This window comes from Armigeres subalbatus, chromosome 1, assembly GCF_024139115.2.
Source record: "Armigeres subalbatus isolate Guangzhou_Male chromosome 1, GZ_Asu_2, whole genome shotgun sequence".
Lineage (NCBI taxonomy): Eukaryota > Metazoa > Arthropoda > Insecta > Diptera > Culicidae > Armigeres > Armigeres subalbatus.
In genome coordinates this window covers 145,513,990-145,540,522 of record NC_085139.1, presented here as the reverse complement: position 1 = coordinate 145,540,522, position 26,533 = coordinate 145,513,990, and the positions used below count along the sequence as shown (strand labels likewise).

Genomic DNA, 26,533 nt, shown 5'->3' with positions numbered 1-26,533 from the left:
GAATTTATGGAAGATTTTATGGAGGAATTCCAAAGGTAGCCTTGGACGAATTTCTGAGGAATTGGCGACAAAACTCCCTGGGAATATGGAGGCATTTCCGGATCAGTCTTGTAGTACCCCGGAGGAACTCCTGAGGGATTTCTTCATATATTTCTTCAACATTTTATAGAATCGTCCTTCACGAAAGTTCTTAGACTTGTATTTTTTGTTCCGCACTACTAGGACCAATTACGGATAAGGTTATCAAAAAAAAAAAACGAAAAATAGCCTGAACAAATTTTCGGAGAAACTCTGGAGAAATTTCCGGGCAACTCCTGGAAGAATTTTCAGGAAATCGTGGAGAAGTTTGAAGAAACTCCTGGAGGGTAAGAAATTATAGTAGTAGTACGTACAATTCCACCACTTTATTAGAGGAATTAAATGGAATTGTGTGAACTGGCATTGAGGATTTTTCGAGTAACTCTTGAGTGATTCCGTAAGGATTTCAAAGTAACTCCTGGAAGAATTTTTGGAGAATTTTCTGGAGGAAATCTTGGAGGATTTTTGATAAACTCCTGAAGGGATTTTCGAAAAAATCTTCGATGAAGTTATCGAAGTAATTTCGGAGAAATTCTTGATAGGTTTCAAGAGAAAATCCGCAGGATTTTCGGAGGATCTTCTGAAGAATTTTGAGAGTTATTTTGAGGAACCCTTTCGACTTTTCGTAGGAACTATTTGGAGAAATGAATATCTGAAAGAGGAAGAAGAAGAAGGAATTTCGAAGATCGCATTGAGAAATTGGCAGCTGAAATATTGTCTGAAAATGTATTTTGATATAGGGAAAAATGGAGACATGTGTAGCTTTTGTCTGCGATTGTTCCATGTTTATATGTTAAAGAAATATAAATATCGGGTGAGCCGTTATGAAAATAAAAAAATTAAGAAATTAAGTCATTGATTTGAGCATGAGCATGAGCATGAGCATGATTAACCGCCCACGGTTGCTACTCCGTTATTTCCAGGTCAGCTGTAATTACACAGAGAACCAACAGATGATTTTGGGACTAAATCATCCTCAATGTGTAAAACTGGTGACCCACAATTGAGCAATAAATAGCGCTGGCCGTGTCCGAAGCAGGTCAATTGAGGATTGGGTAGAAATAGTTGACGTGATACTGCTTTGATAGAAGCCGACGAGTCATCTGCACTTCCACTGAGAAAAACACTAGGATGTTGGAAGGGTAAGCTGTGGCAGGTTCGTTTTGTAAACGGTTTGTTGTGTGAAGCGTGTTGTTTGATTCTGCACTATTTTAGCTCATTGTTTGAGTAACGATCCTGTATTTAGTTTTCATTCTACTTAGTAACAAAACCGAAATATGAAAAAGTTTTCAACTACGTGCTGATATGTTAAGATGAAACAGTAATGATGACTAACAGACTAAGTAACCGTTTTAATCGACTTGAACTTAACTTCAAGAAAATTAAAAGAATTTTTAATACATTTATCCTTTCAGCACGGCGCTGTGTTTTAACTAATATTTTCAAAATACAACAGTACATTTGATCGGAGAGTTAGCAGCAACCATTTCTTAAGTGATTTCCTGATTCATAAGTACAAATACATTCCGATGTGACTTCTTGAAAAATATGGTCCCTTGAAATCGAATAACTTCTCATAAAGTAAAGCGACTTTAAGACAAATAATAATGCAAATATTTTGAAGGTATTTCACCACAAATTAATATGATGTCCGTAATGAGATATTAAATTATCAATAAACGGTCATTGGTTTATACATAAATACATTAAATGTTAAATTTAATGAATTGTCCAACGTCGGCTCACACGTTTTCCAAAATGTAAACAATTCTAGAAATTTCCTCCAATTGGCGCAACTTTATCTGACCCTAAAATTTGAAACATCATACTCTCTATTCAGCTTATTTTGTTCAACTGACGTTACCAAGAAAAATCAAACTTACTTTGATCTCCTTGAAGAAATTAAGTCATTGATCTGCCATACAAACAGCATTGTGGACAACCATGCGTCTCCATGTTCGTGTGGTGCAGACACATAATGCAACATTTCCATAGACAATTGAGAACTTTCCAAATCAAATTAAATTAGCACTTTTAAAAATAAAATTGCAATTATAAATAAGAATTTTCCATAAAGATATAAAATATTCCACGGAAAAATACAAAATCCATAAATAAATCAATATTGCTTTTAAATTAATTAAATTTAAAAATTTTAAAATAAAAAAATTCAACATAATTATCAATAAAGAGCAATAATAATGGAGTCCAAAATTTTTTTCATCACTGAAAAATATGATGTTGATTTAAACCAATCTTCTTCCTTTTTAATAACTCAACTTTGAATGAAGCACATGTCCAGAATGTGAACTATATTACTCCTGTGTAAATATAATTAATATTTAGACGCCAAAGTCGTATAATACGCCTCAATCATCGAGAACTGATTTGTAACAGAGGAAACATTTGACACAGTTCACGATAAAGTTTAGTATAAAATAAGCACGCCATATATAATTGAACACATTTCTCCCTCGTTTGCAAAACAAAACATCCCCTTCCCTCAAGGCAGGAGTTTCATGTAGCGGAAGTCATTGAATTAGATTTGTGCCTGTTAGCGAGAATGCTAAACAAAGAAAAGAGAAAATCAAGAAATATGTTAAGTACTTCTGGTTGCTCATTAGGACGTTTCTTCAGTTGGATTATTTTTGTGTTGTGTATGTGAACTGCCGGCGCCTATTCGCCATCAAGCCACTTTTGCTTTCCGCCACACACGAAACCGGATGGTGGTAGATGTGCACGGGACGACCTCGCCAGAGGAAGTAGGCAAACTGGTCCCAGAATGAGAAGAAACGGCGACGGCGAAACCAACTCTACAAAAGCCAGGACCTGAGCGCAATCGTCGCTTGAAAATGGCAGATGGAAGCGGTAAACATAATGCAAACGTGTATGGCACCTCATCGTGTGATGGTTTTGCCTTCTGTTGGCGACATTTTTCTGGGAAAACAGCCGCGGTGGGAACCACTTTTAGTTTGATAGTAACCACCAGCCGTAGTGCAGTTAGATCCTGGAGCGATTTTACAGGATGTGATGTATCGATATTATGAAAATAAGTTCTAGACTGTTTTGTAAGATAAGATGTACCCTGGAAGCACATCCATATGAAAAATTTGAATAAACATCTTCAATCGAAGTCATGAGATTGAACACTACCACCTGGAGAACAGAAGTTCTAGCATATACAGGGCCAAAATGTTCAAGATATTGGAGCTTTTTTTCCTCAGATTTGAATAATTATTCCGCAATAGTCAACACTGAAAATAGGATGCATATGGTGATGTGTTTTAAACTGCTTCTTAACAGAAAAGTTATCGGCTTTAATCTGGATTTTGCCTACTGACGATATATATGTAAACGTCACAAGCTTCGGCACTGGTGGCCATGTTCAACCGACAGGTCCACGACCAATTCAGACGGCTGTAGAATAAATTGCGAGTGGCGAGGGCGTGCGCAAAGTGAGATTTATGGGATAGTGACGTTTAGCTGGATACGAAATTTGAATAAAATGAAAATAAATATGAATGGGAAAAAGGCTGCAGTTATATGAATAGGTCCACCGGTGATGGTGGTGGTGTGTGTATAGAAAGCGAAGGGGAAAAACAGCCGGAAATTAGGTTTATGTGTGCCGAAGGTGAATGCTGTTAGCCACTTCACTGTGCCGATGAAAGATCCCTTGATGGAATAATTTTTTATTCGCATGCTAGGTTTGGCTTCCGTGTGAGTTATAGAAATTCGAAGCGTAAAATAAAACCAATGCTGTTTTCTGATCTTCGAGTGCAATACGTGTAGTGACTTTAACAAATTTTCAAAATCATACAAAAAACAGACCACATGGTGAGCTTGATAATCCCAGAAAATATAGTTCTGATTTCTGAATTCTTTTGATATAATGTTGCTCTGATACACGTTTCAGGCCCAATAGATTAAATTTTAATGGTAAATGGTAAGCATTTAATGTTTCTAATTTCTTTCAATTGTACATATCACAAAGAATCGCTCCTCAAAGTGTATACATGCCTGAGCCTATCAAAATAAACGAATTTGGAAAATGTTTCTAATTTAAATGTTTGTAAATAGCTAGACCAGTGGTCCCCTAGAAGGTGTATCTATCAAGGGCACAGAAATTTCGAGCTGTTGAAGGCAGATATTGCAGCAAATTTATTATTTAGTCTAAATTATATTACAGAATATTGTATATTTGAACAAAATATTTTATTTTGGAATCTTTTTATATAAATATGTACTTGTAAGGACATTTCATTCTAAAGGTTTATCGTAGCTGACTTTTAGTCCTATAGGAAGTTCTGGTTGTGGGCACGTTCGGTTATGGGAACTCCCATGTATCTTTTTGACAGATAAGAGATGCTGTCATTCTGACAACGTCATTTGTTTGCTATAATATATTGATGTTTTGTGCTCAATATCAAACGATGGATCTCTACTTGAACTGGAACAAATAAATTTTTCTGCAAGAAAACAACACGAAAGTTTTTTTTGGCCTTTTTCAAAGTGTCATAAATTAAAAGGATTTAATTCAAAAAGTGAGTTCTAATGCGTATTTAATTGTAAATTTAATCTATTTTGAGGCCCAATGTCGATTGCCATCAAATTTAGCGAATTTTTTTTTCTTCTCGTTCCAAATAGGCTGCGAAATTCGGTTATGGGCACCTTTATTGGTTCGGTTATGGGCACCCTCATTTTATTGATAAATCATTCAATATCGTTTTACTTGTCCCAACTTATTTTTAATAACGTTTAAGGCAGTTTTATAATTAGTTTGACATAATTGTTCGAAATAATGAGTTTATTTAATATTTGTTGTTCAGTCTATTCAATACACATACTTTGAACAAAGATTGACTGATTTGTTGCAAAAGTTGCATTCATCGGGGACTATGATCAAATTTATGGCCAAATACTATTTTGAAATGAGCAGACATGAGCATGAGCATGTTGACGCATGACATTAGCAGCACCGTGATTGACTAGAACTTGTGAAATTGTAAGAGAACACAATAAATGGGCTTGGGACTAGCTACCCATTCTCACTGTACACACGTTTCGGGAGCTTCAAAATATCTAAAAGTCAATAACGGCGCTGGCCACGTCCACATGGTCATATAGGAAGGAGGATTGTTAGTCCGACTCTCGTCTGCTAGGAGATCCGAGAACACACACGATTGTCTTTGGGATAGGATATCGTTTTAGTCCAAAGATAATTTATCTGGATTCACTTCGGTAAGTAAGGATGCGATCTATGGATGGAAATAACACTTTGTTCGTCTGAAACTTTCAATTTCTCTGATTTATTCACTCACCGCGCAAACCAGAACAAAATTACGACGACGGCGATCGTTTTGCCTTCCTGCACGTAAAAGCAAATCAGTCTCTTGGCGACTCGATCCGCTGACTGGAGAAACACGACCGGACAAGAAACAAACTTTCACTCTTTTGATTCATTTACTCACCGCGCAAATCAGAAGAAATTACGTGCGGACTGCCGACTGTTTCTACTTCGCAAAAGCAAAATCAAACTTCGACGACCGGCTCGATCTGCTGACTGAGAAACACGACCGGATAAATTCACAACACGCCCTGACATGTTGTACAACTCGACTCCGCCCCAAGTTTTAGTCGGATCAATTTAGTTTGTACGAACCGTCTCGACGAACAGTTGGTACAACTAAAACTCAACAAACGTAATATTAGAATCATTTTCTTTTCATATATGCTGATGTGTTTGGTGCTTTTTCACGAATACTGAATTGATGAATTGAATTGAATGAAATTGGATTGAGTGCACATCGATTAGATTTGAATTGGAATGGGGTTAGAATTAGATTGGTTGGGATTGAATTGAATTTTATTGAACGGAATGGTCATATTATTGGAATTTTAGTGATGATGGATTGGAATGCGATTTGATATTTGTTAAGAGTTGAAAGTGTGAATTAATGAAATCTGTATTGAAATTGATTATTAGCACAGTCCATACAGAAATTCATCCGGATGCTCATCCTGAATTTATCCGGAAGCTTGAAGTTTTCCAGAAGATCCTCGAAAGATTTTTTTTTGAATTCTTCCAGATGTTCCTTTCCGGAATCTTGGTCCAGAAGTTCCTACAGGAATTTTCCGGAAGTTTCTTCTCAGAATCATCCGGAAGTTGCGTAATATCCGCAATTGCTCCGGAAGTTCCTCCAGAAAATAGAATAGGATTGTCCCAAGTTCGTTCTCCAAGACCCTCCGGAATTCCTCCCAACAGTTCTGCTGGAATTCCTCCAGGAAGTTCCTCTGAATTACACCGGAAGTTCCTTCAAGAATTGTTGCGAAGCTCCAATTCGAATTCAACCGGAAGTTCCTCCTGGAATTCCTCCGAAATCCAACTGAAGTTTCTCCGAAATTTCTCCGAAGTTCCTCCCAAAATTCCCTCCGGAAGTTTCACCGAAATTCCTCTGAGCTGCTGTAATTCAAAAAGTGATGTATACGCCATTTTCAAAATGGTGTTAACGAGTAATACCTATCGAGCTCTTCAACAGAAAAAAAATGGAAAAACATGCATGTTGTAAAATGGCGGTTACGTCACTTTTCCAGATTACGGCAGGAAGTTCCTCCGCAATTCCTCCTGAAATTTCTCCGGAAGTTTCTCCCGCACCTTCCGGTAGTTGCTCCTGAATTTCTCCGGAAGTGCCTCCCGGAATTTCTCCAAAGTTCCAAGTTCAAGTTCTTCCCGACCTCCTGCCTTCTTTCCTGAATTCTCCGAAAGTTCCTCTAAAGTTCTTCCCGAATTTCCTCTGAATTTTCTCCCGGAATTCCTCCAGGAAGTACTCTCCAGCAAATTCTTCCGGAATTCTTTCCAGCAATACGTAACTGAACGGCTAATACCGGTTAGTACTTGGATAAGTTGACGGACTAAAACCATTTCGTCATGCGGGCTGACATTTGTACATATTCCGTTTCTCCAGAAACTGTCGGAGTCGAGTCGAGTCATCGTCCAGGATCTCATTACCTATGTAGTAATGCTCGTCGTAAAAGTTGCTCGGGGGCTTACGTCCATCAGCGAGTCCCAACAGAAAATTATTCAGTGTTGTAGTAGTCTCAGAGTCGTTGTCGAGTGGTATTTTGGTTAACGGTGAAAAAATCGTGGAATCTCATCCGATGGTAGACATGGAAGACAAGAGCCGGTAATTGTCTTCTTGACAGAGTAAATCATTCGCTCCCTGCTGCCGCTTTAATAAGAAAACAAATTATAATTTGTATATATTGTGAGACCCTCCTTAGCCGTGCGGTAAGACGCGCAGCCACAAAGCAAAACCATGCTGAGGGTGACTGAGTTCGATTCCCGGTGCCGGTTTAGGCAATTTTCGGATTGGAAATTGTCTCGACTTCCCTGGGCATAAAAGTATCATCGTGCTAGCCTCATGATATACGAATGCAAAAATGGTAACCTGGCTTAAAAACCTCGCAGTTAATAACTGTGGAAGCCCGAGCAGGAGAGATTGGCTCAATAATACCTAATTCTGTTATTGATACCATACTCTGTTATGAACTAGCCCTGCATAAGAGGTAAAGTACCAAAGGAATTATACCAAAAATTAATATGCACAATACTTAAGCCATAACATACTCAGTTATTAAATTGAATTTCAATACCAAATGCATAACCAATGGAGGGTTGGCTGTGTTTGTAAGAAATGCAATTAAATTTAGACTTATTGAAAGCATATCCGGGTTTCACCATGTACATGTAGAACTGAATGCGGACGGAATATTTCATGAAATTCACGGTGTTTACCGCCCCCTTCTTTTGATTTAAATAGGTTTCATGTGATACTCGAAACCTGGCTATCTAAGGCGTCTCAGATTCGTCCACAGCTTATTATAGGTGATCTCAATATACAAAACAACAATGTTGTCATTAGATATAGAAATCTTTTGGAATCATATGGATCGTTATGTACAAACACTTACGTCACTAGACCAGTCAGCTCGAATATTTTAGATCACGTTATATGCGATCTCGAACACGCTTCCGTCCTGCAAAACAACACAATTTATAATATAGTTAGTGATCATCTACCCATTGTATCGAGTTTAAGTTTACCAAAAAAAAGCAAACCAGATGGAGGTCTCAAAGAAAATTATTGGTAACGAGAAACTTAACTATGAATTTTTTAGCTTTCTTAACAGCATTGATATAGTTGATGATGTCAATCAATGCCTGGAAAATATAATTCAAAATTATAATAATATTCTCAGAAATTGTAAAACTATAATAACCAAATCGGTGAATATTAAAGGAATACAATGTCCTTGGATAACCTTAAACCTTTGGCACCTAATAGAACTAAAAAACAAATATTTGAAAAGATCCAAACGTAATCCGAACGATCTGCACTTTAAATCATTGTTCGATCACATTTATAAAAAAAGTCGAAAACAACATGTAATAATATATTCGGAAAAAATAGAAAGCCTACTCAAGCTTCCCTAAAAAGCAATGGTCAATATATAGTAGAAGATGACGAAAAATGTGAATTGTTCATTTCTTTTGCATGTGGGAGCTGAACTGGCTGACGAAATTCCTCTTTATGAACGAGGAGATCCTCTGTTTAATGTGAACGCAATACGAGAATCAATTTATTTAGCACCATGTACCCCGAATGAAATAATCAACATAATTGCTACACTAAAGTTAAATAAAGCTCCTGACCCGGACAATATTCCGACTCATATAGTGAAATCAAACGCCTAGTCCTTTTCCTACATTTTGAGCCAATGTTTCAATAAAATGATTGCAACTAGGGAGTATTCCGATTGCATGAAAAAAGCCAAGGTGACACCTATTTTCAAATCTGGGGATCCAAATTTACTGGATAACTATAAACCCATATCAACACTCTCAATTTTTAATAAAGTCTTTGAGAAGCTATTGACAAACATACTGATAGATTTTTTTGATATGCATAATTTAATTTACACTCACCAATACGGCTTCAGGTCTGCTTGACGTCAACTGCAATTACAGAATTGGTTGACTATTTAAATAAGGAAATTGAGGCAAAAAATATGGCTGGAGCACTCTTCATTGATCTGAAGAAGGCTTTCGATACGTTAAATCACGAGATTTTGTTAAAAAAAATTAAGTGCGTGTGGTATAAGAGGAATCGTTCTCAATCTATTCCAAAGTTATTTACCTATTAGGAAACAACATGTTCTGGAGCAATATTGGCCCCTTACTCTTCTTAGTGTACATTAATGACTTGAGTAACCTGCAACTCTTTGGAATACCCACACTATTTGCAGACGATTCTGCTCTTTTTTATCCGAATAAAAATGTCAACTCAATTATAGACAACATTAACCACGATTTGAAAACTTTTAGGAAATACCTACTTTGCAATGAATTTGTTATCTCTAAATATTAAGAAAACGAAATACATGATCTTCAGATCATCAACAAAGCAGCTACCTGAACATTCAAATCCTATACTCAATGATGTTTGTATTGAGAAAGAAGAGTCCTTTAAATATCATGGGAAGCACATGTCAAACAAGTTGAAAAAAAAGTTGCAAGTTTATGCAGTATTTTAAGCAGAGTACATAGCTTTATTCCTAAACATGTTCTTTTGAAATTCTATTACGCACATATACATTCTCAGTTGCAATACATCGTATCAGTATGGGGTCGAGCATGCAAATCCAGATTAATGCGGCTGCAAGTATTACAAAACAGATGCCTTAAAATTATGTTTGAACTGCCTCATCTGCATCCAACTTTTAATCTCTATGCTGATAATTCACACAACATTTTTTTTTTCTTCCTAAGCAATGGAGGGGGAATCTGCTCAACAGACATCCTGGGTTGACCAGGAAGTGCGGGGTTAGGGGCCACCTCCATCGAGGCAGGACTGCATCCCCGACTCGCTAAACCGTTTCCATTGCCGCCAAGCCCATCGTCCCTTCGGTACAACCAGAAAGTAATGCTTCAAAGGAGGGCCAGTGCATAACGCACCCTCGAGGTTAGCTGCGTGTCCTTGCAGCACCGAACATCGTGACTCGCTTTTTTAGAAGAACACCATGGTATCGTGCCAGCGCCTTGCCGGCTTTTCAGGTGGCCTTACCACGCCCTATGTCCTCGGAAGGTGGGCAGGGTCGACTTCGCGCCTGCTTCCCTCTGCACGACTGGTATCAAGAATGATGATGCTGCGTGCACCCCAAATTGACCTTTCTGCGATAGGGCCTATTCGCCAGCACACAGAGGGACTTGCCGACGCGGTGCCTCCGCCTGCCCCAGCCTTGACGAGGACCCCTTTCCGTCCTCGGGCTCGGAACCCGCCCGGTTGACCGACGCCGCGAAAGCGACGATACCATGTTGTTCTTCACGCGGCCACTTGTTCGATAAAAGGATCGAGTTCGACCACAGGGCACCGGTATGACCCATGAAGCCGACTCCAAATCCTTGGACCACCTCTTATTTGCGCCTGAACTAGCCATTCCTCGAGTCCACGCGCCACCTTCTGTGTAGCTCCGAGACGATTTGGACGATAGCCGATAAAACGGCGTTCCAGCCAACTTCATCTTTACACATCCTCCGGACTAGGTTGTCCGGGGTAGTGTCCAGACCACATGTGGCAAGCATGTGGTCACGCATTGTGCGAAAACGCGGGCACACGAACAACACGTGTTCCGCCGTTTCCTCTAAACCTACGCACATCGGACACTCGGGCGAGGCCGAGTGTCCGAACCGGTGTAGGTACTGTCTGAAGCAACCATGGCCTGTAAGGACCTGGGTCAGGTGGAAAGTGATTTCCCCATGGCGCCTCTTGACCCACGAATCTATCTCCGGTATCAACCTATGTGTCCATCTACCCTTAGTGGAACTGTCCCACGCACGCTGCCATTTGACCATTGAGGCCAACCTGACAGCCCTACGGATGCCTCTCGTGCCGCGCATTTCGAAGCACTCTATGTCTTCACCGATAACGATGTCAATAGGCATCATACCGGTTATGACGCAAAGTGCATCGTGCGACACGGTATGGTACGCGCTCGCAACTCTTAGGCACATGAGCCTATCCGTACGTTCTAACTTCGTTCTGTAGCAGTTAATACGCAGGGCCGTGCCCTGCTGGCCCCCATACCTCAGTATGGACAGAGCAACGCTAGCCAGAAGCTTGCGCTTGCTGGCATAAACCGCAGAGCTATTGGACATCATCCGGGACAATGCCGCTATAGCTGTGGAGGCGCGCTTGCAGGCGTAATTGACGTTGTTCCTTTCCGGAGGTGCAAATCTTACTGAGCGTCTGTTCTCCATGTCAGGATCGGCTCACAACAGCGTCTGTTCTCCATGTTAGAAGCGGCTGATCATCGTCCGAGTGCTAGCGAGGGACTCTAAGTGAAACTGTGCACCATGGTCCACCGGGAATAAAGAGGAATGGTCCTCCGGAAATTTAGGGGGTTTGGTGTCAGGCGCTGCAAGCCAGCCTTTAAAAAAAACATACGCAACGAACAATCAACAAGAGAGTACGGACCGGAACCATCGGCGAATACCACTGCGATGAAAAGGAACTAGCGATTGGAAACTCGGTTCGTGGAACTGCAAATCTCCTAACTTCATCGGGAGCACACGCATACTCGCCGATGTGCTGAAGGACCGTGGATTCGGCATCGTAGCGCTGCAGGAGGTTTGGTGGAAGGGATCAATGGTGCGAACGTTTAGAGGTAATCATACCATCTACCAGAGCTGCGGCAACACACACGAGCTGGGAACAGCTTTCAAAGTGATGGGTGGCATGCACAGGCGCGTGATCGGGTGGTGGCCGATCAATGAAAGAATGTGCAGGTTGACGATCAAAGGCCGGTTCTTCAACTTCAGCATAATCAACGTCCATAGCCCATCATAGGAGATTTGAACGCTCAGGTGGGCCAAGAGGAGGAGTTTAGACCGACTATTGGAAAGTTCAGCGCTCACCGGCTGACGAACGAAAACGGCCTACGACTAATTGATTTCGCCGCCTCCAAGAATATGGCCATTCGCAGCACCTACTTCCAACACAGCCTTGGTGTCGGTACACCTGGAGATCACCACTGCAGACAGAATCACAAATCGACCACGTTCTGATTGATGGACAGCACTTCTCCGACATTGTCGACGTCAGGACATATCGTAGCGCTAACATCGACTCTGACCACTATCTGGTGATGGTTAAACTGCGCCCAAAACTATCCGTCATCAACAATGTTCGGTACCGACGAGCGCCGCGGTACGACCTAGAGCGACTGAAGCAACCTGATGTCGCCACTGCATACGCGCAGCATCTCGAAGCAGCGTTGCCGGATAAGGGTGAGCTCGATGGGGCCCCTCTTGAGGTCTGCTGGAATACAGTCAAAGCAGCCATTAACGACGCAGCGGAGAACAACGTCGGGTATATGGGTCGAAGTCGACGGAGCGATTGGTTCGACGAAGAGTGCAGACAGATTCTGAAGGAGAAGGACGCAGCGCGGACGGTCGCGCTGCAGCAAGGTACCCGGCAGTGATGGACTTTCGTGCCTGTTGTTCAACATTGCGCTAGAAGGTGTCATCCGGAGAGCCGGGGTACGATTTTCAACAGATCCAGTCAATTTATTTGCAAAGCGGATGACATGGACATTGTCGGCCGAGCATTTGCAAAGGTGGCAGAACTGTACACCCGCCTGAAACGTGAAGCAACAATAGTTGGCCTGGTGGTGAATGCGTCAAAGACAAAGTACATGTGAAACGAATGCTTTTTGGAATTGTGACCTACAGCAGCTTATGCGCCACTCACCAATGGTGAGACTGCTGAGGCTGTTAATGGCCCGGCAGAGGCTCTTTTTCTAGGGCGGGTTGAATATCCTCAAACACCCAATCACACTTAGCGAACCACAAAGTAGGCTTCAAACAACACCAAACTGAACCGACTTATTTAGGAAAAAAGAATAATAATAATACAAACTATCAAAAGGATAAGGCTGAATGAGACTTATTTCTAATTATACCAATTTCAATTCAAACCGCATAATTCGTTAACCCTCTAATTGGTGGCGGCCTAGATTTTCAAGTCCTGTTTATTGGTTCCAATATTCAATACAGAGGCCTATCTCACTTGAAGGTGACGTCACCACTATTTGGTTTGGATTCCTACACTAGATTATAGATACTTAATGCTAATAATATGTACAATAAAAATCTCTGACCTTTTTCCATCTGCAAATTTCACGAAGTCACGTTGAATATTCCGGCTATAACTCCTGGGTTCCGCGAATCCACCGATGAGCTGCTGCCACGTGGCCTTGCTTCGCATGCGCATGCGGCTGTGCAGTTGCAATTGTCGTCCACCGAACCGCGCACCTTTCTACTCCGGACCTCTGTTGTCGAGAAGGGTCCGTTTTCTCACTACGCTCTAGTTTACCAAGATGTGTATGTTGGGGTTGCCTAACTAACAGGGGCAAACATAACCGTGATCCACTTTGCGCGCGATTAGACGTGCGATGTTATGATGACGTCATCAGACAATTGTGCAACCAGTCGGAATGCTCAAAGTTATGTTGCGAGGGAGCCTTGGCCGATGTCGCGTGGCAAAGGGAAAGCTTGCGTGAGCGTCCACAGAGAAATAGGGATGTGCAATTTGCGGGGTGTCTGCGCACAGGGTGGTTTATCGAACCGCAGATCTTTGTCAAATTCGGAACCAGCACTAGCACCCGTGGAGACCAGCGGGAATAACCTGGTCGATCGAATATTTATAAATTTCACGATTCAGCTGATAGGATTTTTTTAGAAATAAGTTTTCTTACCTTATAATTTATCGCAAATTATAATTAGTAAATGCAAAGCGATTTTCAAAATGGCTTCCTTAACAATTGCACTCAATCTACAAAATGGACAATTCCTATTAAAACTGATACACTTTTTTTTATCTAAATATTCTTTCACCTGCACTACAATCTTTGTATATTTAATTACAATTTTCAATTGCTCAACTAGCAATAATTTTCTTATAGCACTTCAACGAAGTATAACTTTTGTTGGAATAATTGTTTGGAATCTTTTTAAGCACACCGATTAAGAATTGTCAACGAATCGCACGAGAATAAACTTATGATGGAAATTTAGTTTTTAAAAACCCCCAAATTCTGCGCACCTATTTTTAAGAGAACGCAATTGGTAACACCCCATCTCATTCTGCCTTGTATAATAACTGTCTAGAAATCGGAATCTCATTCTACCACGGCATAGTATATATCCTATACAATTAGGTAGAAGTTCCTTAAAAATATTTGGGTGTCCAGTTCAATTTGCTCTTTTTTAATTCTCTCGGTGGTCAGCTGAGTGGTCATACGTGGAGAAACTCACGGCACAATCTAACTAAGCTTTAACAAAAAAGCTTCAGATGTCTCAGCCATTATTCGAGATGGCGCGTAGGTTGCAAAAGGGTCTTAAAGCTCCATAAGCCGGTACACGGAGATAAATATTTTGTTGAAGAAAATAATTGTTACACATGCTTGTGGGCGGAACCGAGCGCGACAGGGCCTGCCTGGGAAGCAGTGTTACGATAGACGGGGATACCTTCGAGGTGGTCGAGGAATTCGTCTACCTCGGATCCTTGCTAACGGCTGACAACAACGTTAGTCGTGAAATACGAAGGCGCATCATCTGTGGAAGTCGGGCCTACTACGGGCTCCAGAAGAAACTGCGGTCGAAAAAGATTCGCCACCGCACCAAATGTGTCATGTACAAGACGTTTATAAGACCGGTTGTCCTCTAAGGACATGAAACATGGACAATGCTCGAGGAGGACTTGCATGCACTCGGAGTATTCGAGAGACGGGTGCTTAGGACCATCTTTGGCGGTGTGCAAGAAGACGGTGTGTGGCGGCGAAGAATGAACCATGAGCTCGCCCAACTCTACGGCGAACCCAGTATCCAGAAAGTAGCTAAAGCCGGAAGGGTACGATGGGCAGGATATGTTGCAAGAATGCCGGACAGCAACCCTGCCAAGATGGTGTTCGCTTCCGATCCGGCAGGTACGAGCAGCGAGCGAGATGGGCAGACCAGGTGCAAAACGACTTGGCGAGCGTGGGGCGTATCCGAGGATGGAGAGATGCGGCCTCGAACCGTGTATTGTGGCGTCAAATTGTTGATTCAGTGTTATCTGTTTAGATGTAAACTAAATAAATGAAATGAAATGAGCTTAACATTTTAAAAATTTTAAAGTGAGGTAAATAGATGAATGATGAATGAATGAATAAATAAATGAATGACACAAATTTTCCAAATTTTTGAGCAATAATTAAAATTAAAATAATAACATTAACAATTATGTTTTAATATATGTAGCATTGAAGAACTGTAAAGCTGATCCAAGGAGCTGATTCTTTTCAATGAGCTGAACGGATCAGATCCGCTCACTGTAATGAGCTGTTTTGCCCATCTCTAGCGAGCCAGCTATAGATTCACGGTGACAGTCGAATAATTTCAAACAATTTAACCTACCTATATCTCAGCTCAAATAAAAAAATAATGGAAAGAGTTCTTTGATTTTTGCAGCCGCCAGGACTTACGAGTTATAATCGATTTCAGTTCGAGCGATGATAACTCATAAAACCGTCGCATTTTGACAATTTTCCAACATTACTCGTTAAATTGATCAACTCTTAGCATGTACAAACACAGCTGATCCCAAGACGATTCGATCAGTGAGAAAATCTTGAAAATCGGTCCAACCGTTCGTGAGTTATATTGCATCAAAGGAAATGCAAACTCATTTTTATATATAGAAGATATTTTTTTTCTTCAATCAATATACATACAAACCTACAAATGTGGTCGATTATTTTACCCAACCGGCGTATTTTGAACAAATTTCTAACAAACAAAAAGTTAGACATAACAGCTAAATAGGGGAATGTTGATCATATTTTTAATGGCAGATTGACTTCAATGAACTTTATTTTACTTTAACTTTATTTTAATTCATAATTGCATAATACATTCGCCTTTTCATTTTTTCATTGAATTGCGGTTCTATACGTGAGTTCAAAGTTTGAAACAAATTGTTTTACTATATTATCCAACTTTTTGGCATCCGTAGAAAACTGTTGCCGATATCTATGAGAATTTATTTTTATACTAGCTGACCCGGCGAACTTTGTCTCGCCCAAAACTGATCAATTTGCTGATATATTTTTTTACGTACACAATTTATCTAAAAAACAAACCGGTTTTTCAAAATGATTTTTCCTTTTTTGACATTAATTTATCATGACACTTTTCGAATTAATTTAGTAGCCAAACCAAAATTAACAAAAATCGATCTTTCCGTTATCTGATGATAATGTCAACTTAGATGACATGATTTGAAATTATCATACAAAATGCACGACAAACCATTTCATCGGAGAGATTTTATTTCGATTGTCAATTTTTTTCAAAAAGAAAGGGATATAAATTAGCAAAAATTGAGCTGTCTATTCTTGAGTGATGCGCGGTCGTACAAATGCCAACTTTGTTTTATATATATATATAGATGATCAAAATTGAAAAAAATCATGCAAAATTGTACGAAAAACCATTTCAACGAAAAGATTGGGCATTGATCTTTAAAGTATTCCATTTCATCTTAACATTTTTCCTCGTAAATAGAAGAAGAAAAGGGATATAAATTAGCAAAAATTGGGATGTCTATTCTTGAGTGATGCGCGGTCGTACAAATGCCAACTTTGTTTTATATAGGGGGAATGACGGCTTTGGCAGGATTTGTTCTATTATTGTCAGGGGTTTTTTTTATGACTGATTATGCTCAAATTTGGCCTAAGAATATTGTGGCCAAATTTCATGAAATTCGGTCGACAAAAACCCTTCCGGCACAATAATAGAACAAAACCTGCAAAAGCCGTCTTTTCCCCTATATAAAGACTACTATTTTTCAATAATTCGATGTATTTTATGAACTATTGGTTTTGACAACCCTAATGAGTGAACGAATCAAATTCGTAATAACTGACAGAAAAATGCTGTGTTTATTTTAATTAATATGTAGCAGAGCGATTTGTTTAATGCTTGCTATTTGCATCGCAAAGAAGCTTTGCGCATCAATGAGAGGCACAGAACTCCCTATATGGTACATGTTTTTATTCAAAATTGTCATATTTGACATTCTAAAATATTGTATTGTAAAGTATCATTTGGTACATGATGCGCACTTACTTATATATAACATGATTTGATTTCTTGCTTTACACGATGCTTCACAAGCACGATTCGGTTTAGTGGTGGTCCGCCGATTTATCATAGAGAATTCACTAAAATGAAACTTGTTCCCTGTAATAGAAGTAACACAGAATAACCAATTTAAAAAACTTTCAATAAATATTCAATATTCTATATGCGATGAAAAACATACGATTTTGAAAAGTATCACGCCGCGTGCTTATTCGCAAGTTTATGCATTTACAGTTACATCAAACAACTGAAAACCGAAATTTTAATCCCCAAAATAGCGAAGCGATAAGTTCAAACTGTGCTTAGCACATACGCTTATGTTGATTTGATCAATGTGAAGTCAAATGAATGCTAAATAAGTATCATTTACACGTTCCCACTTTCATGCATGTCCTCATTTCGCATCCAATTCAAGCAACGTACACTTATACATCGTATACTGATAAGAAAATTATTTTGAGCTTTTCAGTGGAATGTCTTCACTTGTCATAAGACGAGTTAATACAATCCCATTGAATTCCACCACTTAATTGTATCTTGACAGATACGTATTTCGACCTCAAATGTAAGGCCGTCTTCAGTGTCTCGCACTACCACAATTACCACACACGCGCATTAGAAGAATGTTTACTCATAGACAGGATTCACTCAGAGCTGATCACTGATTTCTCTTCTGCTGAAAGACGTCGAAAATAGCCTTTTCTAAGTAATCGCCTAATCGGACATCTTCGTTCGAATTGCAATAGCCAACTAAAGTTCTCGTTTCATTCTCTGGAGTACGTCTTCGAGGTAGCATGCCAATTAGTGTGACGAATGTTTATCTACCAGATATAATGGGTCGTATGAATAAAAAGTAGTAAGTTCGACTTTACTACCTTTTCAGTAGTAAACGTCACTTGTGGAACATGTTCGTATGAATAAAAGAGACTTTACTACACTACACATTTCGAACATACTACAAACAACTGATTCGGTATGAATAAAACAAGAGTTTACTATTAATTGCATATTATTCGGCAACTCGGCCGTACGAAAACTATTTTTTTGTTAAATATCTTGGCTGTGCATATGCACAGCCAAGATATTTAACAAGAGTTTACTACTGATTTCTTGTAGTCTGCTCAAGACGTTGCTACTCATGTTTCAAATGCAGATTATTCATCAGAATCGAAGCGAATCGACTTTGTTCTTGAAAATAGAAGTCCAATTTAGGGAAAGCAAACAAAACAGACATGTCTTTTGTTGATTAGCCGCAAAAAATTATGAAATCATCACCGTCATCATGGGGTCTATTTTGTTTTGACGTTTCTCCATGTAGTAAATGGTAGTAAACTGTAGTAAAGGCTAAGTACGAATGTAGCCATAAGTTCGAAATTTTTTTTATTCATATCAAACATGTAGTTTTCTCTGTGGACTTTATTTTTGAGTAGATACTACAAGCATTGAGTTTTGCTACTTTTATTCATACGACCCAATATGTGAGTGATTTCATTAACGATTCAACCTCCCCTCTTTTCCTTCTGAGGGGCATGAAAGGGCCTTCCGGCTTGAGGAAGTTCAAGATCGGACCTCCAAAATGTCGCCAAACTTGAAGCATACGAGTCCACATACCTGAAACCTTTCAACAATGGGTAACCCACTTTTTACAACGGTCTGGGAGCAATAATTGTCCAAATCAGGCTATAGTCCAAGCCTCTCCTTGCATATTCTCCTGAAGGCCATGACGGTGCTTTTTCAAAAGATATTTACAACTGTAGCTTTCTGTGCGGTACGAGAGCGAATTTACCAAAATATCACGGAATGTTTCCAAGGTTTTCGAGCGGCATCTAAACGAGAAGCTCGAGTCTGACGGAACCGGATCCTACTTCGTCGGTCTAGGGGCCGCCCTTCCAAACGCTTTCTAGTATGGTAAACACGGTGACTTAATATCCTTTAACATCTCGAATACGTTCAATCGTAAGTGGCCACCAGTATTGCAGCATTAAGCGAATGCGGATTTTCGGGTAGGTCCTGATGCACTTGTACGGGTCTTCCGTTTCCTACCCTTGCGGCGAAATGACGCTTTCGGTCTAATAACCCTTTCGGCCAAACGACCCTTCCCCGAACTAATACGGCAAATTTGATGTGTTTTAATCAATCCCTTGCAATTCAAGACTAGTCTATTGATAAGCACATGTGAAGCCTTTTTAGTATTATACAACCATTGATCAAGATTTATCTATTCGTTTAATATGAAATGTTCACAGGCTGCTTTGCCCTGATGGAAGATAAACATCAATGTTCCGTTGTGAGCAATTAATGGTAAAAGCACTGCGAAGTTGCAATAAAATTTACAACTTGTTGAAAATGTAATTAAATTACTTGCTTAGGTAAATAGCTATTTTGAGCGGAGTGCTGCTCGGGCCGGTCTCTTAAAAGAGCAAACTACTCCCTCACTGTTGCAATTTACGGTCCACCAGTAGCTTTTTCCGACAGCGTATTCGTTCCGAAAGTTTACTTTTCAATTTAGCCTCTCTCACTTTGAAATAATATTATTTAATTTAATTAATTTTGTCAGTTATTGTTACCATCTTTTGCCATTGCCACTGCTCCCGCCCACATGGTTCCGCCGCACCGTCTAACCCGTGGCGATGATAACCATGATAGCGACAACGACGGCAGACAGCCAAGCTAGTTTCCTTTTTACCATCGGGAGAGACGCGTTCACTATGACGAAGATAGCACTTTTCCTTTGCACTGCGGAGGCAGCTTCTTGCCGTGTGTCTCGCAGAATGCCTTTGGCAGATATACTATTAGTGTTTTCCGTGGGTCTGCTCGTTACTGACATTGCCTCGAATCGCTAGGGTGAATGCTCAAGTTCAATAGAGATTTATTTGTCTCTCTTTGTCGAATGATTTCGTTTAATTGTTAACAAGAAAACAAATCCTAATCCATTTTCGTTCAATGTAAAGTGTTTATCTAAAATTACTACATTCGCAACAGTAACAACTCCCCTAGAACATCGTTTTCGATTTAGTCGTCAAGGTCTAGCGTTGCTGCCGGATGGTGGAATCAACGAACGATTTTTCCATAGCAGATAAGAGCAATTACCACATGCCAACCAGAAGCCAACTCAGCATGGCAATCCAGTTTGAGGAAAATTGAAATTGAAATTTTACAACTTCTATGCGAAACGATGCGGAAAGTGATCGGTTGCTAAAGTAGTAAAAAAAATATCTGCGATGGATGAGCGATTTATGTTAGAAACAATTCCTCGGAGTGAAATCAATTTGCACCGATGGCGGATGTTTGGTGAATTGAAAAACTTGTTTAGATCGGTGTTGTGAAAATAACAATTTATTAAAATTCGAACATCGACATGCATTTGAGATGTCATATTTAGTTCAGCATGGATTGGCTGAACCTATTTATGAATGCAATATGCGATTCGCTGATGATGAAAAGAGTTGGTGAAGTGAGAAAATATAGAACCATTGCATGTAGAAAACCATTTTTACCTTGCTTTTGTGAACAAACACTTTGGTTTGATCGATTCTGTTAAATAAAAACGAATTTTTACTAAAACTAATTCTGATAGAAAGCCTATTTTATATTTGGTTTATTTAAAATAATGGGAACATTACCAACATGCTTGAGGTACTCCGGATATAATTTAAATTGGATCTGATTTTCTATCTTCAGATTTGATAATACTCTAACGGATTTCAAGCAATGCCCATCCTATCAAGGTGAAACATTAAAAATTATTAATAATCAGTCAGTGGTAGTCGACCGACTCTTAAAAACCGGAAAAGTGTGTTGGATCTGAATGCGTGAAATGAAGGCCCATCTCACGATAATTTCGGATACAGGATTACCGGATTGCCAGATTTATCGATACGAATAAAGAAATATTCTTCCATTCTATGGAAAATTTGCCAGTTTAATGGTTTTAACCTCAAGTTTGGTTATTGAATAACCAAAACAAAGAAGCTGAGACCATTGAAAACCCTTTATAAGTTTGCACTTTACCAAATTGCACCGGATGTGGTAGAAGCACTTTCGTAATTTGAATATTGAATTAAATATAAATAGATTGCGAAGTAGCTAACAACAACATGACCGAAGTATTTACCCCCGCGAAAATGTAAAAATATCCTATCCGCAAACACTCTCTAGTAAAAGAGTAAACATCAAATGTTCAGAAGTCAAATCAACTATCCAACGGAGCGGAGCCAAAAAGCCAAAACGTTTCTGTTTATTTATTCGATTTCAGAATGTCAATATTTGTGCACGCGCTCACACAGACGACAGGAGCCATTTATCGCGTGTTGTTTCCGGGGAATTAAAACGGTGAGCAGCAGCGCACAGTTCCAAAGAGTTCGCGCGATGTGGAAGGATAGCAGTGCTTCTCGCCCGTCCGTGCCGGCATGTAATCGATTTATTCCCAACTTGTTCGATTTTGTCGTCTACCGGTGCTCCATTTTCTCTGGCGCCATCGCATCGTACCAAATGGCAGCACTATAGCAGTATTCAACGAGACTGTAAGACATCCTGTCGAAGCTAAACATAAAACACACAGAGTTGAAAGCTTTTACCTGATGTTAAGCTACTGTATTCCTAATCTATGAACACCTCTATTACACAAACTAATTGGAAGTTCTTGCATTAGCAGGCGTCTTTTCTTCCTTATACGTGAAATCACTAACGCTGTAGACGATTAGGGAAAGCTTCCGTTGAATTTCGTGATAAATGATACCATTTACCATAAATTATGAGGCTTTCATTACGTTAATAATAATTCCAAAACGTTCTGCCACCCTTTAGCTTAGGCCGCAGCACTTTAAGGCGTTTCTTTTCCCATGGGGCGACCGCCGTCTAAAGCGTCGAGAGCGGCAGCTCTGTTCAGGGTGCTATTTATACAGACTGGCTACAGTCTTTGCATAGCGATGTATCCGAAGGTCTTCTAACTATGCCCAGGGTAACAAAAACGAAGCAATTATTTAGCACAAAGTAAAAACTTCACCATTGAGGAAAATGTTGTTTGAAAAAATCTGGCAGCCTAATTATTGGGTAAATGGGGAAATATATTTTCTCTTTTTATTTTTCTTACATTGAAATCTTTGAACAGATTGCTTATGCACCTTAACATTTACCAATCGTATCACTTTTATCTTTTATCAATCGTATATTTTGTAACACAAGTATTCTTGAATCAAGCAGTCTTGGTCTAAGTTCACAAGCAATTTCACAGAACTCCACTCCACAGTCTTGAAGTATTTTTGATCAATAGGTCCAAATTTTTTGAGGCATTTTTGACCACAGTCCACAGATTTTGAGGCATTTTTTACACGTGTCAAACCATCTAGACTCCTTGATATTGAGTTGGACGGGTAGTCTTATAAATACCAACGTCGACCGACGGATGGGGTATTATTTGTTCTGATTGTTCATAAAGATTTTTAACAAATAACAGAAAAGATCATACAGATTTTGAGATATTCAATGGTTGCATAAGTAACTTTGACAGTGGAGGCAGATGAACTTCAAAGTATTATCGTCCTCCGGGCTTTCTAAAACAAATAGGCATTGGTGTGGTGAGAACATTTACCAACACTTTGTGTGCGAGAAAGCAAAAACTTAAATCAATAGAATATTGAAGATCTCGACGGGAACGTTAACACTTGTTTCGATCTACTTCTGCCAGATAGCGTGGCTATTATGGTTTCAGTGGCAAGTTTCTAACCATCATGCCATGAACAATCCTGCTCTGGTTCAGTGCCAAACAAGGGGAAAAAGTCCACCGGAATAATAAAAAAAACTTGTTCTGCCAGAGCGTAAAATGGCAGCAAAAATTCCTTTTAGTACTGACGCTACTAAATAGTTTCGAGAACGTGTTTTCGTTAAACGAAACTTCGTGATAGAATTCAATAAAACTAAACTTGAACTCACCACCATGGGAGCAATTCCATTCTAACGGCAAGTTTTCAGCCCAGGATAAAAATGGAAACGAATCGAGGAAGGGATTAAAAGACAGCATTCGTGCTCATTGCACAACACCACCCACAATGCCAACGCTTGAGGTTAGTTTCGTGTTTTTGCCCCCGGTAGTTTATGGGAATCTTTTACTCCGTATTTCCCCACGGTTCACCGCTTCTTCTACGTGGCCGTAATCCTTTGACAGGAACGTGGAGCTTCTTTCGTCGCAAAAAAAAAGCAATTTTACCCTTCTGCCTCTGTGTGCTGTTCAGCAGCAGCTATGCGGTACGATGCGGTTGCAACCAAATTCTGGAAAAGTAGGACACCACCCGACAAAACCGACCTACGGGAAAAAAAACCCTAAAACAAAACCAATGCACCGACAGGAGAAAAATACCCATTATTAGCAATATCCCACCCTCGGAACGCCGGCTTCTTCGTACTTGTTTCTTTAAGGGAATTTGTTCTTGGGGTGTTATAGACAGTGATTGTTCAAAGTCTAGTGTGATTTTATGTTTCACGAAAGTTTTTGTATTTTTTGGAATTCCTCAAAGTTAAAAGACAGTTTTGGATTTAATTGAGTTTATAATATCCAAGTTTTGGTAGGGTTCTCAATTCGCATCAAGGATTCTCGTTTATTTACAAAACTTGAACCTGCGTGTAATGTCCGTTTTAAAAAATGTCGTTGAACTGTTTTTGTAGATGTGATGGGAATGAAAAATTCTAAACCTGTGTGGTACAAACCTGGAAATGTACAAAACTTGATAATTTTTTTGATACAAGACGTCCGGGTACAAAATTCATAAGTTTCATTGAATTATGTTATCAATAATAAAAGGTAAAAGTAATTAAAAGGTGCTTTACTTTTCCATGAACAGTACAATCTTTTAATAGTTGTGAGGCTTTGTTTTTCTCTGTTTTCTGCCACAAAATAAAATCTGTAGAGATGTCTTGGCAACGGATGCGTTTCTTTTTGATAAAGTATTGTTGTTGCATCAACGATCCAGCTGCAATGAATTTAAAAATTAAATTTAAACATTCCAAATATTTTTTTGAGTGTAAACCAATATTTATGTTTTCATAGCACTGAAACAACTAGGTAAGGCCGAAACCCATCTGGCCGGAAATTATTTGGCCGAAATGGTCGTTTTACAGAAAAGGCCATTTCCCTGAAAAATCCGTTTGATCAAACAGAGCCTTTAGCAGAAAGTGCAGTTTGGCCGAAATGGTTGTTTGGCAGAAAAAGCATATGGTCGAATTTGAATGGTTTTCTTATTCTTTTCATTGATACTATTTCTTTCACTCAATATATATACAATAATTAGTTCAGTATAAAATTGTCTTCCAACCAAAATTCGTTAATTATTGGCCGAAAATTTAATTTCGACCAAATGATCATATGACCTAATGTCTATTCGATGTCATGTCAAATGACGAAACATCATTCGACTAAATTTATTTTGACCGTGTGGTATAGATTCATCGTAGTCGGTTAGTGAGGTTCATCAAAGTCGATATCCAGCCAGGAATAGTCTCGGAATATTCACCGTTTTCGTATTATTTATTCTTTTTATGAACCCATCATTCTATGTCTAAATCATTTTTTAATTGTTAATGACTAAAGTTCTTTCCTTTCAAATATCCATTCGACGGAACGTCATTAAACTATATGTACACGCAAAAAAAAGCGTTCATGAATTCATGAACTAACAAGTTCACGGTGTATTTTTTCGTGAATAACAGCCACGGATTCGGGAACAAAGTCACGTTTTCTGGAACGTTCTGGAAAACGTGACAGGTGTTCCCGAATCCATGAATTAAATCACGGTGTATTTTTGCTGGTTCACGAATTCGGGAACGCTTTTATTTGCGTGTACCAAGATTATAAATTCTAAAATCCACTTTCGACCAAATGTCCATTCGACATAATGTTTTTTCGGCCAAATGTCCTACACCTCTAGTGGATTAAAAATTCTTTTTCCACAAAATGTCTCTTCGACCAAATGTCCATTCGACTAAATGCCCTTCGAAGAAATGGTATACATTATTGTTATTTATTATTCATTCAGACTAAGGCCGAAGTGGCCTGCGCGGTATATAAGAGTCTTCTCCATTTGGCTCGAACCATGGCTACACGTCGCCAACCACGCAGTCTACGGAGGGTCCGCAAGTCATCTTTCATCTGATCGATCCATCTTACCCGCTACGCACCTCGCCTTCTTGTGCCCATCGGATCGTTGTCGAGAACCATTTTCACCGGGGTACTGTCCGACATTCTGTCTACGTGCCTGGCACACCGCAGTCGTCCTATTTTCACGGTGTGAACGATGGATGGTTCTCCCATCAGCTGATGCAACTCGTGGTTCATTCGCCTCCACCACGTTCCGTCCGCCATAGATGGTACGCAGCACTTTCCTTTCGAAAACTCCAAGTACGCGTTGGTCCTCCACGAGCACCGTCCAGGTCTCGTGTCCGTAGAGGACTACCGGTCTAATGAGCGTTTTGTAGATTGTCAGTTTGGTACGGCGGCGAACTCTATTCGATCGGAGCGTCTTGCGGAATCCAAAGTACGTACGATTTCCAGCCAATATGCGTCTCCGAATTTCTCTGCTGGTATCATTTTCGGCAGTCACCAGTGAGCCCAAGTACACAAATTCTTCTACTACCTCGATGTCGTCACCACCGATGCAAACTCGCGGTGGGTGGTTCACATTGTCTTCTTTTGAACCTCTTCCTATCATGTACTTCGTCTTCGACGTGTTGATGACTAGTCCGATCCGCTTGGCTTCCCTCTTCAGTCTGATGTAGGCTTCCTCCATCTTCTCAAAGTTACGTGCCATAATATCTATGTCGTCGGCGAAACCAAATAGCTGGACGGACTTATTGAAAATTGTACCACTCGTGTTAATCCCTACTCATCGTATTACCCCTTCTAAAGCGATGTTGAATAGCAGACACGAAAGACCATCACCTTGCCGTAACCCTCTGCGGGTTTCGAAGGGACCCGAGAATGCCCCTGAAACTCAAACTACGCACATCACCCGATAGGGGGCCCTCCTTAGCCGTGCAGTAAGACGCGCGGCTAAAAAGCAAAACCATGCTGAGGGTGACTGGGTTCGATTCCCGGTGCCGGTCTAGGCAATTTTCGGATTGGAAATTGTCTCGACTTCCCTGGGCATAAAAGTATCAACGGGCTAGCCTCGAGATATACGAATGCAAAAATGGTAACTTGGCTTAGAAACCTCGCAGTTAATAACT

General features: G+C 39.9%; 1 protein-coding gene and 1 long non-coding RNA gene across 2 annotated transcripts in view; one reads left to right on the top strand and one right to left on the bottom strand.

The window, feature by feature from the left end:
- LOC134206616 (uncharacterized) overlaps nt 1-26,533 on the top strand; it is a 511,727-nt gene that overhangs the window by 377,365 nt on the left and 107,829 nt on the right. The gene's annotated exons all lie outside the window — the stretch shown is intronic.
- Nucleotides 12,897-14,577, bottom strand: LOC134207105 (uncharacterized). The gene is made up of 3 exons (XR_009978354.1): nt 14,030-14,577; nt 13,891-13,967; nt 12,897-13,820 (listed from the first exon to the last, which is right to left on the bottom strand). It is a non-coding gene; the product is annotated as an uncharacterized LOC134207105 (long non-coding RNA).